The sequence below is a fragment of the Chelonia mydas genome, chromosome 12 (assembly GCF_015237465.2).
Source record: "Chelonia mydas isolate rCheMyd1 chromosome 12, rCheMyd1.pri.v2, whole genome shotgun sequence".
In the NCBI taxonomy this organism is placed as follows: Eukaryota; Metazoa; Chordata; order Testudines; family Cheloniidae; genus Chelonia; species Chelonia mydas.
In genome coordinates this window covers 37,533,186-37,550,498 of record NC_051252.2, presented here as the reverse complement: position 1 = coordinate 37,550,498, position 17,313 = coordinate 37,533,186, and the positions used below count along the sequence as shown (strand labels likewise).

General features: G+C 47.8%; 1 protein-coding gene across 3 annotated transcripts in view; it reads right to left on the bottom strand.

The window, feature by feature from the left end:
• Nucleotides 1-17,313, bottom strand: part of ZNF469 (zinc finger protein 469) — a 195,200-nt gene that overhangs the window by 124,029 nt on the left and 53,858 nt on the right. For 2 of the 3 annotated variants that reach the window (XM_043526272.1, XM_043526274.1), the window contains exon 1: nt 11,156-11,400. The exons of the other annotated variant lie outside the window; for it this stretch is intronic. The gene's annotated coding sequence lies outside the window, so the exon portion shown is untranslated. Of the gene's footprint in view, nt 1-11,155; nt 11,401-17,313 lie in introns of those variants that run through there. 3 annotated transcript variants of the gene reach the window in all.

Genomic DNA, 17,313 nt, shown 5'->3' with positions numbered 1-17,313 from the left:
GGAGGGGAGCTGCAGTGGAGAAATCTCTAGCCGGATTGCATGGAAGGACAGAGACAGGCCCAACGCTAGTAGATGCGGAAAGCAAAGGAAGAGGAGGAGGACTTGTCAGCGAAGTGGGCTGAAACAAGTTCCTGGAAGGCTTGAAAACTAAGGAGAGCTTTTCTGAAGTGTATCCACAAATGAATGGGGAGTCATTTCAACTGGGGAGAGAAGAGAGGGCAGAGAATTTCAAAAGGCAGAGATGGGAGTTGGGCGCCCAACCGCCATTGACTTCCAGCATCCTTTGTACATCTCCCTAGTGTTTTGTCCTCTTCAATTGGGATTCATCCTTTCTATGGGGGAGGGGACCTCTTGCCCTAGCAAGGGGTGATTCTGATCTCACTTAAAGAAGCCTAACCCATTGACTTCAAGTGGAGTCCTGATTTACATCAGTGAGAGATCAGAATCCAGGCCAATGTGCTTAACTTGAAGGTAACCCCAGGCTCTTTTAACTGATGTTCTGTCCCTGAGTCAATCAACTACACCCCCAAAAGAGACCCCCTCACAGAAGTGAGCTACCCAGAGTTCTCTGCTTGGGGTTGGAGTGAAGAGAGCCGGTCTCACTCCAGATGACACCGTTATACAGTGCACCATCCGCCAACTGCAATCTCCAAGCTACAAAAGGAAACCGTGCTGCAGATAGAAAACACTGTTTACATTTACACTCAATACTGACACAACTTTTGGAGCAAGTACTGGACAGAGACAGCTTCCAAAATACGCTGGTACAGGGAAAAGGAAGAATACAGTCACCTCATAAAAGTTTCTTTTAAAATAGAAAATGAAAAGGGACCAGAATTCAGCTCTCTGAGCTCATCTTCTTCCTCATCTTGGGCTAGAGATCTGGCTTGTCTCTTTCTGAGTCAGTCACATTTATCTCCATGATGTCAACATCATACAGCCCCAGGGCCAGATTTCTCAGCACTAAAAGTCCATTGGCCTCTGTTTGCCTTGACCAAGAAGGGAGCCGATTTGTGCCATAAATCCACATTAACTGGACAATCAGTGTTGGCCAGTTCCTTATTAGCTCGTTCCAATACGGAAAGAGTGTCTGGGTGCAGACTCCTCTTTCATAAACACAATAGCCAAGACTTTCAAACTCAAAGGCCTTGCCGTAGACACCTATGTCCAGATATAGGTACCCAACGATTTAAGTGCTTTACATTTTAAACATCTGACAATTTTGGCCTGTAATTTTCTCGCAGGCCTCTTTCAAACAGGAGCCTAATAAATAGTCACGCACACGCATATAATAGTACATTTTAATCTCAACATGCTTTAGAGACCATGCACACGCTGCACCAAGGAATAAAGTGGTGACAGCGAGCAGCCATCCAGCACACAGGATGCTGCTTCCCACAGTGTGTGGTTGTGACCGCGGAGAGAGACAAGCACATTTTGGCACAGAGCATCAGAGCAACCCCCTAATTTTACACAAAGTGCCACATGGTCTTTAATAACCATGCAAAGGACCTTGGTTTTTTTTCTAAACGCTAATCCCAAAGACCCAGACGCAGCACGCTGCTTGGTACTCATTGGGTCCGACTGAGATATAGTCATACCCTGAGAGCAAAACCGACATATTTCCAACCCAAGTCCTGAGGTCTCTGAGCCATCTCCTGCAGCAAAAAGGCAGGGTATGTTGCCAAGATAGATGCTTCCTAGCCTTGATTTTGATGTTGCAGAGCTAAGTGGCGCAGGCCCCACATTGTTTAGCAAATATGGTATAAACCTACTAAGAACAAAATGAAGTGTTTACAAGGTTTACTGGGTTAAGTCAGAGGTTCTCAACCTGTGGCATGCAGGCCACTTGCAGCCCAATCAGCACAGAGCTGTGGCCCATGTGACATCCTCAGGGCTATAGAGGTAGTATTGGATATGGTCAACATAACACACTGTGGGCCACATATGTGGCCCACAATGGTAAATAGGAGAACCATTCAGCAGAGGATAGTATGTGTATGTTAATACTCTGGAAGTCTGAGTTAATCATTGGTTTAGAGTGCGGGTGGTAGGTGGTGTTGGTGGCCTGGGACATACAGGTCAGACGAGATGATCTCATGGTCCACCGCTGGCCTTAAACTCTATGGCTATGTAAGAGGCCAAGAGAAGGAGGAGTGACCTGTCTCCTTCCCACCAACCTCCCCTCCTGGAAGGATCTGGGCCTTCAGATGGAGTGAGCTAGTCTCAACAATTCTCAGTGAGCTGGACTCTGGGCTCATCTGTGTGAGGTTGTTTCTCCACCTGGTACAGAATTTAATTATGTAACTGGAAATGGGGAAAGCATTAGGCGGAGTGTTCTGAGAGTGTTCTGAGTGTTCTGACACATTCTCAGGAGTCTGATCTTCATGCTGAGAAGTCAAGGTGTTATGATGAGGTCAAAAGTGTATCTACAGGCTCGTGGCTTAGGGTGGATAGGGTCTCTGTCTCGCTTGCGGGCAGAGGTTGATGGGGACTGTCGGGAGATCCCTGCTAGGGGGCCCTCTTCCTGGGATGGCCTCTTTCCAGGCCCTCTGGATGCACCCCTAGCACAGGTCCAAGACTTACTTGGCCCTTGAGAGTTTTCTGGGGTAATGGCCATAAAGTTTCCATTCAGGGCATGGGGAGATGCCTCCGATCGCAAGCCAGGATTATGGGCCAGGGAAGGTGCTCAGCTACGCCCACCTGGAGATGCCCCACTTGTTTGGCTACTTGTACACTAATAGAAGCAGTCAGATAAGTACATCTTTCCCCCTGTATGCACCAGATTTGAACCGTTCTGTCAGATTTGAGGGCTCCGAGCGAGAGCAGGTCTCGGCATAAGAGCACTTGGATAGGGTGGCCCTGGGAGAGCCTAAGCAGGGAACACCTTCATGGGAGCGCCGGCCAAACCTTGCTCAAGCAGCCTGGCCATCTCAGCCTGGGACTGCCAATTCCATTCCTGTTTGGCCAGCCGGTCCTCCTTCATGTGCTGGTGGGTGGCTAGCAAGGCCTCCAGGAGCTGAGGTGTTTGCTCCTTCTCAGCCAGTTGCAGCTGTATCATTAATCGCAAGATTTGCTCCATGGCTCCAAGGGGGCGGAATGGAGGGTTCAAGTCCCACCTGGGGTGCCAAATGTATGAGGGTGAGGGAGAGGTGACCTGCCTGCTTCCTGCCTGACCTCCTCTCCCAGGACGATCTGGGAGCTGGTTGTCTTTTCTAAGAGTCCAAGAAACTTTAATGAAAGTTTGTTTCACCAACACACAGCCCATTCGGGCTCATTTTGGGGGGAGAGGAGGGTCCCAAAATATCTTTAAAAAGGAATGTTCTCCAGTCACTCATAGAGTCCCAAAAATCTGTTCCAGGGCATGGCTCTTACCTCAGAGCCTGGGGGAGTGAAAATGGTTTTTTCACAGCGTCTTTCTCATCACCTTGCAGCTGCCCTGCCCCAGCTGACCCCCTTGAAGCTTCTCAGTCAGTCTCCTTTTCCCCCTGCTCCCAGAACTCCCTTCTAAGGAATCGGTTGCTTAACGGTTCTTCCTTGTGCCAGGTGTCTCTGGTTAGCTCAGTTAGCAAGCCTGCTCCAGGCTTCAAGTCTCCTGCAGGGCAGTTCCCACACATGGGAAGGAGAGCTCTGTATGAACAGAGAACAGTCCGAGCAACGCTACAATACCACAGCAGAGTGCACAGCCCAGCACGCATAAGCGACTCTGCAATAACTGACCAGCCTGGGCAGCCTTGCACATGTCAACAGCCCCACAAGAGCCAACCAATGGCCACAAGTGATGGAGGAAAAGAAATGCCAGGAAGGAAACCGATTTCAATGTCAGGATTCCAGAGAGGCCATTTCTCATCAACAAAGTGAGGAAAAGTCATGATGCAAACAGGAAGAATCCTTCAACAGCAGCAGCTTTGCCATAGGTTTACATACGTACTTATACCATTTTCCGTTACAACCACCACCCCTCTTGGCTGTATTTTACATACTCTCATAGTCTTACCCTAGCACCTATACCTGACCTAGACAGTGATCGCACACACGTGGGAGAAATGACCTGCTTAAACCTTTCAACACTGACCCAGCAGTCACCCTGCGGGGCGCCCCACTCTCGTTTCTGGAGATGTAACCACTTCCACACTCCCTGGCAGTTCTGTTTCGCTCGTGCAATGCATCATGGTCTATTCCTCTCTCTCTCTCTCTCTCCCTCCCTCCCTCCCCGCCCTTGTCCTGCCTCAGGTTCATACAAGTCCATACAAGTGTTTGGTATCAGACTGGAATGTTTTTTCAGGGGGAGGTTCTTTGCCTCATTGACTGAATCTGTGATTTATGCTGCTGTATGATCGCGTGTGGCAAACAGGTGGCGATGTTGCACTCTGGTACTTTATCCCTCAGTGGAGAAAAGTGGTTTGCTGTCAGAAATCTGCATTCAGGAGTTTCCCTAGGCCCATGTTTTCTGCACGAGGCCTCTGGAAAATAAACTGCGAAAGGTAAAAGATAATGAACCTATTCTTTCCTTTCAGAATTAACGCCTCTCTCTGTTTCCCCTCCTTTCTAATCTGAGTCAAGGGCCATTTGTAAAGAAAAAAGTTCATCCCTTTTTAGGACGTCTTTGCCTACCACTTTGAAGTGGATAAGGAAGGGAGATTTCACCGTTGTTTTTTTATCGGAATCCTTCGGGAAGGCAGTGTGGCTTCTAGATCTAATGCACAAAAGCTGTGAGAAAGCACGGGGCCAAGTCGTTACTGGCTTGCGTCCGAAACAGAGATAAAAATCACGGCATTTCTGCTGTTAACCAATTTCTTGCATATTTCTGACAAGCACTAGAGAATCAACAACAAAGGTCTAATCCTGGCAGGGGCTGAGGACCCTCAACGCCCAGGGCTGCACATGATCCTCTACCAGCAAAGCCAATTAGAGTTTTGCCACCGACTTCAATGGGAACAGAGCCTGTGTCGGCAGGAGTTAAGACTGCAAGGTGCCTGGCAGCAGGCTCTCAGCAATGCACAGGATTGTGCCCCAACAGAATATTGTTATTATTTAGCTGTATCACAGTAACACGTTGGGGTCACAACCAAGATAGGGATCCCATCATGCCAGGTGCTGGTAGGCCCCTATCCCAAAAAGTTACAGTCACAAAAGACAACAGACAAATCGGTGGGAGGGGAAACTGATGGGGAAGTGACTGGTTTACCACCACGCGGTATGTAACTAGTCGAAACAAGCAGGCATTCCCAGGCTCTGAGTGCTGCCACCGTCTGCCCCACTGGGGGAAACAAGGAAGACTGGCCTGGAACAGACAGTAAGGAAGAATGAAATGTGAAAGGAGGAGACGCCATGTGGGAGACATGGAACAAATGGGTGATTGACTGAACGGGTCCTGCATAAGCCCCGGGGCTCTGCTTCCCAGCTCAGATCTGTCCTGTATCTCAGGCATGAGCTTCTTCAGTTCCCACTCTGAATGGCAAGAGCTCTCCCCCATTGCTGGTAAAGTCAATGGGAATTTTGCCAGTCACTTTTGGTGGAAGCAGGATTGGGTCCTAAGTATAAACAGACCCTAGACTGGTTTGTGTGAGGTTGGGGGAATAACAACCTCAAACGTGAGCTGAGTTCCAGCAAAGATCAAGCAGAGGGAGCTTTGCACACAATTAACCCAACCGCAGTCATGCTAGACAGCGGCTAAGCTCTCTCTGTGTGGGACAGGCAACTAGGGTTTGTAAGGGACTCGCATTCCGATAAGACTCCTGCAGTGAAATCACCTCTCTTTGGTTCTCACTTTGTCTGGCATTAGCTGGTTTAGAATGGGACATTCAAAAGCCCTACCCCACCCCTTTGCCAGCTGGGAAGCAGAAACTGACTGGGACAATGTCAATTAATCTTTAAAGCAGAGCATGAACATAACCAAATGGATCTACTGAGCCTTAGTAGATAACTTTAGTCCAAACTCTGACTGAGAAACAATTATCCCACCACAGCCTGCTGGCTTATTTTGTGTCTCTGCCAATAGCAACCAACTCTTGCCTCATTCACTTTGAAACTCAGAGAGGCTCGTCTCTCTTAAATGCAGACAATGGAGAGCAAGGTGAGATGAAGGCCAGATGGTGTCTCAGGAAAGAGTGTGACAGGTTGGCAGCTTTTGCCTGAACTCTCCCATCCTGTTAGCAGGTGTTGATCATGCTGGTTTGGTGGGATCTGCTGACTCACTGAGGCAGGTGGCTCATTACTGCACCCAGGTATAAGGGAGGTCTGAATGACTAGAGGGACAGTGAGGACTGTGAGTATGGGCTGATCACTGTTGAGGGAGGATCCCTAAGAACAACAAAGACTGGGAAGGCTAACGGTGACCCTTATGTTGTATTAATGATAATTTCTGTGTCAATAAAAGCAAACCCTGGGAAGATGGTGAGTTTGGATTCTATAATGTTTGTGAACTGTGCCTAATAGCTGCTTGGAAAAGGCACTTGCTCTTAGAAGGATAAATAAGATTTTGCCCTTCTGCCGTGCCTTTGATTCAAGGAATTCAAAGCCTTTTACCAACTTTAACCTTCACAACAACCCTCCCAGGTGGCATTACCCTCTTTTTACCAATGGGGGAGCTGAAGCACAGAGAGGTGAAGTGACCTGTCTAAAATCACAACCCAAGCCAACGTCAGAGCTAAGAACAGAACCCAGAACTCTTGATTCCCAGTCCCACGCCATAACCACTAGAATACACACCCTCCTTCCCATTAGCTCTCACATAGTGGCGAATATCACTGAGGGGCTTGAGAAACCACAGATTTGTTCCCAAGGTGGTAAGACATTCCCCTGGATATTACTGCCCACACCAGAAAATACATGCTTCTCTCTGGGAACCTGAGAATGCAAACATGCCAGGACTCTTCATGTTCTAAGCAAAGCCTGGTTCCTGTGCTCTTGTGTTTTATGAGCAGCGGCGCCACCTCTGAACACAAACCACGTAACCGATTCTATCGCTGCTGGTGAGAAAGACTTCCCAGCTCTGCTCGGCTGTCTGATTCAAGGGGCTCCCGAGTTAGCCACACTAGTTCCATCTGTCCTACAAAGAGGTATCACATCCAAGCCCTGATAAATTATGGTGAGTGGGACCTTCCAAGAGATGTGTTCTAGTGACTGTTTCCAAGCTTGCAATTTCAGCGGTGAACTTTACTATCACGAGAAAACTTCTCTTTGAAACACTGCATTCGACTTAAATGATTGCATCAGAGAGGTTTGCTGGGAACAGCTGTTAAACATTTGCTATGTATTAGTTCATTATTCCCTCTACCCGTGGTCCCTGTAATAATCAGATCTTGAGTTCGCTTGCAGGTAAATCCACTGGGCTGACACCCGCCCTTTCATGAGCCCACCAGCTGAATTGCTTTCATCTTTAAGCGGCTCACAGGTCTCTAGGCTCACGTCACCTCTTTTGCAATAATATGACCCAATGGAGCTAGGTGGGTGGCATCATGTTAAAAATAGCAAGCCAGGTTTGCAATTTGCTGTAAATATACATTAAAAAATATTCTTAAGACTGCGAAGAAAAAAATCCCAACTTCTTATTTTTGTTGTCAGAATAGCTGGTACAGTAGAACCTATTTTGAAGGCTCCATAAATATTAGAAGAAAAGGAGTACTTGTGGCACCTTAGAGACTAACCAATTTATTTGAGCATAAGCTTTCATGAGCTACAGCTCACTTCATCGGATGCATACTGTGGAAAATACAGAAGATGTTCTTATACATACAGACCATGAAAAAATGGGTGTTTACCACTACAAAAGGTTTTCTCTCCCCCCACCCCACTCTCCTGCTGGTAATAGCTTATCTAGAGTGATCGATAAGCTATTACCAGCAGGAGAGTGGGGTGGGGGGAGAGAAAACCTTTTGTAGTGGTAAACACCCATTTTTTCATGCTTTGTGTGTATAAAAGGTCTTCTATACTTTCCACAGTATGCATCCGATGAAGTGAGCTGTAGCTCACGAAAGCTTATGCTCAAATAAATTGGTTAGTCTCTAAGGTGCCACAAGTACTCCTTTTCTTTTTGCGAATACAGACTAACACGGCTGTTACTCTGAAACCTATAAATATTAGAGTTGTCTAATTTCTGAGGGCCAACAGATCTGATGTTTGGATGCTGTCATAAACAGGCAGCAACATACACGCACCGCTAACTCACACATTACAGATGCTGGGAGCAGCTCCAGGTCCCCTGTTTTCAGCCTCGCAGATTTTATTTGCTTAAGGTTGTTGGTAACTGTTGCTTCGCGGAGGGGCACTGGCCCTGGAGCAGCTCTCTACTCCAGGAACCAAAAGCCAGACTATACGGAGGACATCTCAAGGATCCTTGAAGGCCAATGGCATAGAAGCTGCAGTCAGTTCTGCCCAGCAAACATTCAGATCCCCAGCGGCCACAGTCCCACAGCTGATGTGATAATCACTGCAATGATGCACAAAGAACTGCAGCTAGTTACTGACAGAGTTCGTTTTGGGTGTGAGTAATGCAACCAGTCAATTACAATGACTGGAATTAGACTCTGGGGATTAATAAAATCAGTTCCTTGATAGGACGAGGTACATTCCTGCTTCAGAAAGCTTTCCTGTCTCCCTTCGAAAGCAGCAAAAAAGAGTTTGATTGCAAGCAGCGGCTGCTTTGCAACGGACGCTTGGCAAGACGGTGTCTGCACGGAGAATTGAAAGCTTTTTACAATACTATGGAGGAAAGACACAAAAATCGACCTATTTATTTAAAAAACCCTAGACACTGGCAATATGAAGTTAGCTCCTTTATGCTATTAAATACATAAAACTGCCTTACTGACAAGCTTCCAGGATGGATCATAACCTCACGGCAAATCATTCTGCCTCCCAGAGTTAAGGTGTAAAATAATAATCATTTAAAAAAAAACAACAACACTTGGGCCTTACAAAGCAATTTTCATCCACAGACCTCAATATGCCTAACAAAGCAAGGCAAGCCATCTTATCCCTATCACACCGACAGGGGTACCGAAGTTGAAGAGACTTTTCCCAGGTCATTCAGCAGGTCCATCTCTCACCAGACTTGCACCTTGTAGTGTCACTTACACCTGTACAAAGTGCTACCGAAGGTGTAAGTGATGACACGGGGTGCAAGGCAGCGGGGAATCAGGCCCAGCAAGTCAGTAGCAGAATCAGGATTAGGAAACAGCTCTCGACTCCCCAAATCCATGATCAAACTACTCGATTACAGCAGCCTCACACTAGAAGACCAAAGCCTTCCAGGCGCTGTTACAGCCCCCAAGATACGTTGGCAAACTGTCATAGCCCTACCCACCCCACTGTAGTGAACCTGCCTGGAGGAAGTGGTCACTGCGCTAGCTAATGACGCCTGTGGATGAAGCTGCGTCCGCAGCATGTGAACAGATTCTGAATGAAATGGAAAGGAGAGGGCACCTGCTAACAGCAGCACCAAAACTTCCCACGGAGCAGATCCCTTACGGAAGAGGATGGCATCGCAGGGAGAAGCATCTTATTCCAAGCCTATACGTGATAGTGACGCGCTGTGTATAGATGTCTAGATTAGACAGGTGCATAGATTGGATAGACGGATGCCACTTTTACCATAACATCTGTCAATGTTTTCTTAATTTAATTAATTAAAAAAAAACACTTCAGGTTCTAAAGTGAAAAGTTAAACATGTCACCAAGCCAACTCGGAGCCTTTGGTAGCAGTGGCCCAGGAAAATTCACTCGCTCATAATGCTCATTTTCACTTGGCTGAAATAAAGGGCTTTTTTAAAAAAGGAAATTGATATTTGAAATATAAACACCAAAATATCAGAGGAACTCATATTAACTCAGAGCCTTGGCATTTTTCGATCCTGACAACCAAATGAATTCCCAGTTACGCCCCCTCCCCCGCCACCTCTATGCATTACTGTACAACATCACTCTCTACTTGTATGATGATACCTTTGTTTTTACATATGGGGCAGACCTTGAGACATGATGAGCACTCACAAGTTCTGTTAAAACCAACGCACTGTGGGTGCTCAGTACCAGTCAGGATCAAGCCTGTTAACTATCAGCTGTCTGGGACAGGGACAGTGACATAAGTGTATCCATGACTTATCACTGTAAAGCAACCAGTATCTGTGTGGTTTCAGAGTAGCAGCCGCGTTAGTCTGTATCCGCAAAAAGAACAGGAGGACTTGTGGCACCTTAGAGACTAACCAATTTATTTGAGCATAAGCTTTCGTGATGCGTCCGATGAAGTGAGCTGTAGCTCACGAAAGCTTATGCTCAAATAAATTGGTTAGTCTCTAAGGTGCCACAAGTACTCTGTTCTTTTTGCCCTATATGTGTGGTGTTATGCAAATCATTGCGTGTGTTCATAGGTCTCCAAAGGGCTAATGCAAACTATTTAGGAACAAGTCTTTTCTGCACAGTTTTTCCCCTTTAGGATACAACAAATAAATGCAGTCTTTGAGGGATGGAACTTTTTTATAAATTCAGTGATATTGTCAAATCATCAGTATCAGTGGGAATTTTGCTTGAATGAAAGCTCAAGAGATGTGTTCTAGTGTATCAGCCCTAAGGCAACTGTTTTAATGAAAGATCTTATTTGCTTTAACTTTCTGCATTATTGCACTAGAGCTCTTCTTAAAAAGAAGAGATGGGTTATGATCCTGCACATTTCCAACGCTCTCTCTCACACACACAGATTAAAAGCTTGATATTTTTTTTCAAATCCCCAAACAAGGAAGTTTACTTCTGACAGCTGGTAAATTTTCCATATTTTTCCTAAGAGGGATGAGAGTTCTCTATGCAAAACAGAGGCAAATAGGTTGATGTATTTCTCTGTTGTTTCCTTTATTAGTTCTCCTCTGAAAACCACCTCCCCCCACTGGTTTTCGATAAGTTTTAATATCTGCATGCACTAGCCAAAAACATCTGTCAGCGCTACCTTACTAGGGGTTAGGTTACAGGACTGTCAGGGCATCTTCAGACCCACAGAGGAAAGTTTCTGCACACAGAGACAGAGAGACCTTGAAATGCTGCCGTTTCCAATTGCTGCTAACCCAAAAAGGCTGAAAACTCCCCCTCAGCCTCCCAGCAATTTCACAATCCCCCCATTTGTGAGGCAGAGAAATCAAAGGGATTGTCCAGAGCACTCCCTCACCTTTCCCTCTTGGAGATGGCAGCTCCCCTTTGCTGTCTTTATAGTCTCCCTGCACCACCTCCAGTCTTCAGTCAGCTCTCTCAGAGCTGGGGATATCATTAAGCTCCAGCTAGACCAAAATCACAGAAAAAAACCACACCAATATCCAAGTTCCAGAAGACAACGGTAGTGTCCAGCTCTATGCAACGGGGCTCCAGTTTGGTTGCAGTTGTCTTACTGACAGAGAAAGGAACGATCCACCTGTACTCATGTTATTCACATCCAACAACACTATATTGAGTGGAGGAAGCATGAACGTCTGCTGATGACTTCACCTCATTAGCATGCTCTTGATAGTTTCCTCTGACTGTCTTTTACTGACTTTAGGGCTCCGCTAATCAAAATACTGTAGCACTTAACTATTTCCTGACTCCAGGGCTTTGAAATTAAAAGCCCTGTGAGGCAACAAAAGATGAACAGGAGCAGAAATTCTACATGCCGCATGCATCAGATAGAGCCCCAATCCAAGAGCAATAAATGCTATTGACATTTGCAGTTAATTGTCACAATATCTATTCTGAATAAGCTCCAATTTTATCTTCTTAACAAGGGCAAAACGTTCCCCTGCAAAACCAATTTGTTGAATTGCACAGGACCTTTCGAATTGAATGACTGCAAAGATGCTAGCGGTTGCACTGTCCTGAGATGAAGAGCTTTTTTCTCCCTAAAGAAATACTTAAAAATTCTTTACTGAAAGAAATATCAGAGTGAGTGAACTAAGGGGTGCAGATAGCTGATTCATTAGTCATTCACACTAAGACACATAGGACTCAAAGGTCACCACTGCAATGGTGGTCTCAGACAATGCCTAGAATGAATCTTGTCCTTATTCCAGAAGTATCATTATTTATGTGGCCTCCATCACCACAGCATCTGAGTACTTCACAAACTTTACTCAGTTTATCCCTGGGAGTCATGAAAGTAACATTATTTCCATTTTACAGATGTGGAAACTGAGGCCCAAAGCAATCAAGTGACTTGGCCATGGTCACACAGGGCAGGATTTGACTCCGGGTCTCCCAAGTTTCAGTACAGTTCTTTTAACTGCTGTGCTTCCCCTCAGTTTGGTACCTGTCTCTGGGCTTGTCTGCACCCCAGACACTACAGATACAGCATGCAGCTGCACCATTGCAGTGCACAGTGTAGCCACTTAGGCTGGAGCAAAGGAAGGTTCCCTCCCCCCAATCACTGTAGGAAATACACCCCCATGAGAGGTGGTAGCTAGGTGAAAGGAAGAATACCATAGCAGCATCTGTAACAGGGCGGAGGACAGCTTAGCAACATCTCTCCCTAGCCACACAGGTAGGTCGACCTGTCTTTTAGGTGTAGACCAGGCCCAAGTCTCTTCCTGAAGACAGCCTCAGAAGTGGAATTAGCAAGGGTGGGTAGAAAGAAACAGAGGTTAGAACTGTGTGCGTCTGGGTGCACTGGGACGTTTGCTCGGAATTGGCTTGGTTTTAACAAGCGCCATTACAGCCTCCACTCTGGGAACACTAAATGTCACCAGATTAATTTAATAGGGAAAAGAAAAGGAAAGAAAAGAAAGGCACACCCCTCCCGCGCTCTTATCCAATTAGTGCCCTCTCGTTGCAACTGGGGAAACTGGCCCAAAAAGCTTTTAATAAAAGCCTGATGTGCAGTTTGATCACTGAGCAGAAAGCTGCAGTTGTCTGAGCAGCTGTGGGGTCTCACTGAACTGAAGGCCGGATTCATACACAACAAGATGAAGTCAAGAGTGTATGAGTCTCTGAACGTCAATTTCTTCACACAGGAGGTGACCTGCATTTTTTTCGCCTGATTCACAAACTCAGCTGCACACATCCCCGTCTGTTCGACGCAGGGCTCGTCTATAGGAACGCTGGCTCCACGGCAAGCAGAGATGTGAATTTTACTCTGCCACGCTCTTAGGGTATGGCTACACAGCCCGTAGCAGCGAGCCTCCCAGCCTGGGTCAGTGGGTTCGCACTACTGCACTAAAAATAGCTGCGTGGTCATTGAAGCCTAGGGAGGGGGGTGGCCTTCGGAGCCCCACTTCCATCCACAGCTGCACATTAAAAGTGCAGTCCACACAGCTATTTTTAGCATGGTAGCGTGAGTCCAAGTCTGTCGACCTGGGCTTGGAGGCTCCCTGCTGTGGGCTGCCGCTGGCTGTGTCAATTGCACCCTAAGGGGCAGAGTGGACTCTGAAGTTGTTCCCTAAAAGTTCCCTCGTGCGGTCATTTTCAACCTTTTTTTCATTTGTGGACCCCTTAAAAATTTCAAATGGAAGTGCAGACCCCTTTGGAAATCTTAGACATAGTCTGCAAACCCCCAGGGGTCTGTGGACCACAGGTTGAAAACCATTGTTCTGTGGTCATGACAACCTTTCGCGGACCCCTCAGACACAGTCTGCTGATCCCCAGGGATCCACAAACCACAGGTTGAAAACCACTGCCCTTGTGCCTTTTAATGTAATTCTGTTTCAAAGCCCTTACAGAGAGACCAATGGATAGGCCCAGGTCTAGAGCTGAATGAATAATTGTACAAGGAACCCTTTCATTCAACCCCAAATAAAATATTTTGTTCTGGTTTGGGGTTTTTTAAAAATGAAATCTAGCTAAATTTCATTTCAAAACTATGTTCTGTTTTTGGAAAGTTGAAAGGTTTCATTTAGAAAAAGTTGAAATGAAACTTTTTTGCATTTCCCCCATTTTTTTCAGCCAAAACAATTTGACAGATTTGACCCAAATTCACAAACAGTCGCAATCTACCTGAAATTGTGCTTTTTCAGCAAACTATTGTCCAAAACATTTCACCCAGCACTTTCTATGACAATAGGGAGTTGGGGGCCCCTCTGGAAAAAAAAAGGGAGCTGAACTTATAACAACTGGTTTTTATTAATTATTCTTCTTCTCTCTTTTTTAAGGCTTCCCTGAGAGGAAGCAGAGCCAAGCTCTAGCTGCAAAATGTCAGGCATGAACTGGAACAAGAAATCCTGTATTGGGCCAAAGAAGTGCAGATTTCCAAGGAGGCCAGAGTTCACGTGCACCTTGGAAGGCATTTAAGAATAGGGGTGGGTCAACTGCTTTGTGGAAAAGAGGAGCCCGGCTGAAACCTGGCCCATTTTCAAACCCAGGTGGAAATGGAACCTTTGTGGAGTGTCTGAAATGTTCAGAGAGGTGTTTCCGTCCAGCTATACCACAAAGGAGGCTGTCCTGGTAGCATCTCCAGCTGGATTTCCTGCGGAATGACCCAACCACACGATGTCTGGTCGAGAGTCTCTTCTAAGGTGCTGAAGTCAATGGGAGCTGAGGGCCCTCGGTGCTTCTCAGGATGGGGACCCATTGAGCAGGGTCAGGGGTTGCTGATAGCTTGGAGAATGTTCAGCTCAGCAGCAGATCTTTGGGCTCCTTCGCCAAATGGAAGCCAAACTTGAACCCACTGAGGGTCCTTAAAGCTCTGCCCTTTCCCCGTCGGCGGCCCTGCCAGGAGGAACCCGACAGGCGGGGTGCCGACAGGGGGAGTCAAAAGGGGTAGCGACGTTAAAGCGCTGCCGCAACGCTTTAATGTCATTGCCCCTTTTGCCCCCTCTCCGGGCTGCCGACACTGGGAGTCAAAAGGGGCAGCTGTTCTAGGGGCCAGAGATTTAAAAGGGCCCAGGGCTCCTGGCCGCTGCTATCACGGCAGTGGCCGGAGCCCCGGACCCTTTTAAATCGCCACCGGAGCCCCAGGTGGTGGGGGCCAGGCAGCCCGGATGGGCTGGCTGGGGGAGGCTGACCCCCCCCAGCCCTGCCCCTTCCACCTGAGGCCCCTCCCCTTCCGCCTGAGGGCTGGCCCCCTTACCAGTAAGAATTTAATATTACTTTCACCCCTGGGTGGGTCACAAATGAAAGAGAGAGCTCCCTATGATTTCAAAACCAGCAATGCTGGCCGGGCCACAAATAACTCCTCCCGACCCTGCCCGCTCCCCCAAATACGGAAGAGAGAGAAAGCAACATACATACCAGAATATGGGGAGCTGAGCAAGGCCACCTCTTCTTTACTGATGAACATCAGCAAACCCCCCCCCCCCCCCCCCCCCGGATTATACCACCCAGGAAAACAACAATTTCATTAAAAAAAAAATCATAAAAAACACAACTTGGGAAAAATGTAAAAAATGTTTTCTTAAATAACAAACATAGAGAAATGTTAAGGAGATCATGCTATTCAATAGAGAATAATGGGGGGAAATGCTGAAATGGGCACCGCTTGCTTTTTATAACTCGTGGCAGACCAAGAGAGATATAAAGGCCAGACGAGACTCAGATTCATAGATGTTATATGGCCAGGAGGGACCATTGCGATCATCTAGTCTGACCTCTTGTGTGACACCGGCCAGAGAACTTCCCTGAATTAATTCCTGTTTGAACAGCAGCAGATCTTTTGGAAAAACATCCAATCTTGATTTAAAACCACCCTGTGCCAGCCACCGGTAAGAAGCCGGTACCGGCCCGTACGCACCCAACGCTGACGTGCTGCCACGGCAGTGCTTTAACGTCACTGCCCCTTTTGCACACCCCTCCCCATTGACGGGGCGGGGGGGGGAATGGACAAAAGAAGCAGCTGCCCCAGGGGTGGTGATTTAAAAGGGCCTGGGGCTCCCAGCCATCGCTACCGTGGCAGCAACAGAGCCCCAGGCCCTTTTAAATCACCGCCGGAGCCCCGGGTGGCATGGGCCAGGCAGCACGGATGGGCTGGCTGAGGGAGGCTGACCCCGCAGCCCCGCCCCTTCCGCCCGATGCCCTGCCCCTTCCAGAGCTGGGCCCCCGTACCGGTAAGAGTTTAATATTACTTTCACCCCTGCAGCCCTCCAAATCAGAAAGAGCCATTTGCTTAAGCAGCAAAGCGTCTTCTCATATGAATGAAAAGGGTGAATTACTTAACAAGCAATGAACGTCGCTGTACGTACCGGCCGCCACTTCCCACAGCCCCCATTGGCCTGCAGCGGCAAACCGCGGCCAGTGGGAGCCGTGATCGGCCGAACCTGCGGACGCGGCAGGTAAACAAACTGGCCCGGCCCGCCAGGGGCTTCCCCTGAACAAGGGGTGTCCCAAGTTTGGGAAACACTGGTCTATGGTAAACTGATCGGAGACGCTTGTTCGACAGCAACCTTTACATTTGTCCACCGGCAAGTTGTAGCTCAGATTTGTGGTCACAAACTGCATTTGCAAAGTCAGAGTTATAGGCCTGTAAATATTTAGCCACTCAAAACTGCATGTGCAAACACATGGCCAAGCATTTTGGAAGCTGCCTTGATGTGTCTTTCCTTTTCCCCACCCACTGCTGCAAACAATGCTCAGGCTACTTGTTGACGAGCTTCCAGTGCTTTCTCGCGCTCGCTCTCAACGGCCATCCTGTCTTTCTGGGACACATGACTACAACACCTCTGTTTCCTCCTCTCGCCCTGGCAGAAGGGCAGCCAGAGCCGCAGAAGAACCCACCAACGGGCCCTGTGCTCCGTCCAGCAGCACTGCCAGGGGCCAAGCCAAAGCCGGATGGTTGTCGTTTGGGAAGGGCTTCCCACCTCGCTACATCTGAACCAGTTCCCTCACTGGCAAAAGTGTCACGAGAACACTTTCAGTGTTCCGTTCTCAGCTGAGGCAACGTGCTGGGAACACACAGTCTACCCCACACCCCCGTCTCCCCAGAATGGTGGGCTGGGTTATCGGTGGTAGCCAGCAGCTGGCAAGCACTGCATATATTCAGGATTCAGTATTTAATGCTGCCACCATTCATGGAAAAAACAGACAGGCACATCACACTAGGCGCATGAGAGCCGGAGGTAAATGCCAGCAAGTGGCACTTGCTAACGAGGGGGAAAAAGAACAGCGTGTGGGTCGCAAGGCTGCACAGTGCCATTTTAACAGGCTCTGATTTAATAGACATATTGTACTGATTTCCCTGGCTCCTCTGAATGCCTCCTGGTTGTTTACTGAGAGAACAGCCGTCACTTGGAAATCCACCACAGACAGCAGAATCCCACCCTGTGCTGCACTGTTTCCGCCCTCTCTCCCTCCGCTCCTCATCCCCCTTCCCCAGTCAGCAAAAGGAGGGGACGCGCTGACAGCTTTGCCCCTGCGACATCTAGCTGAGCGTCC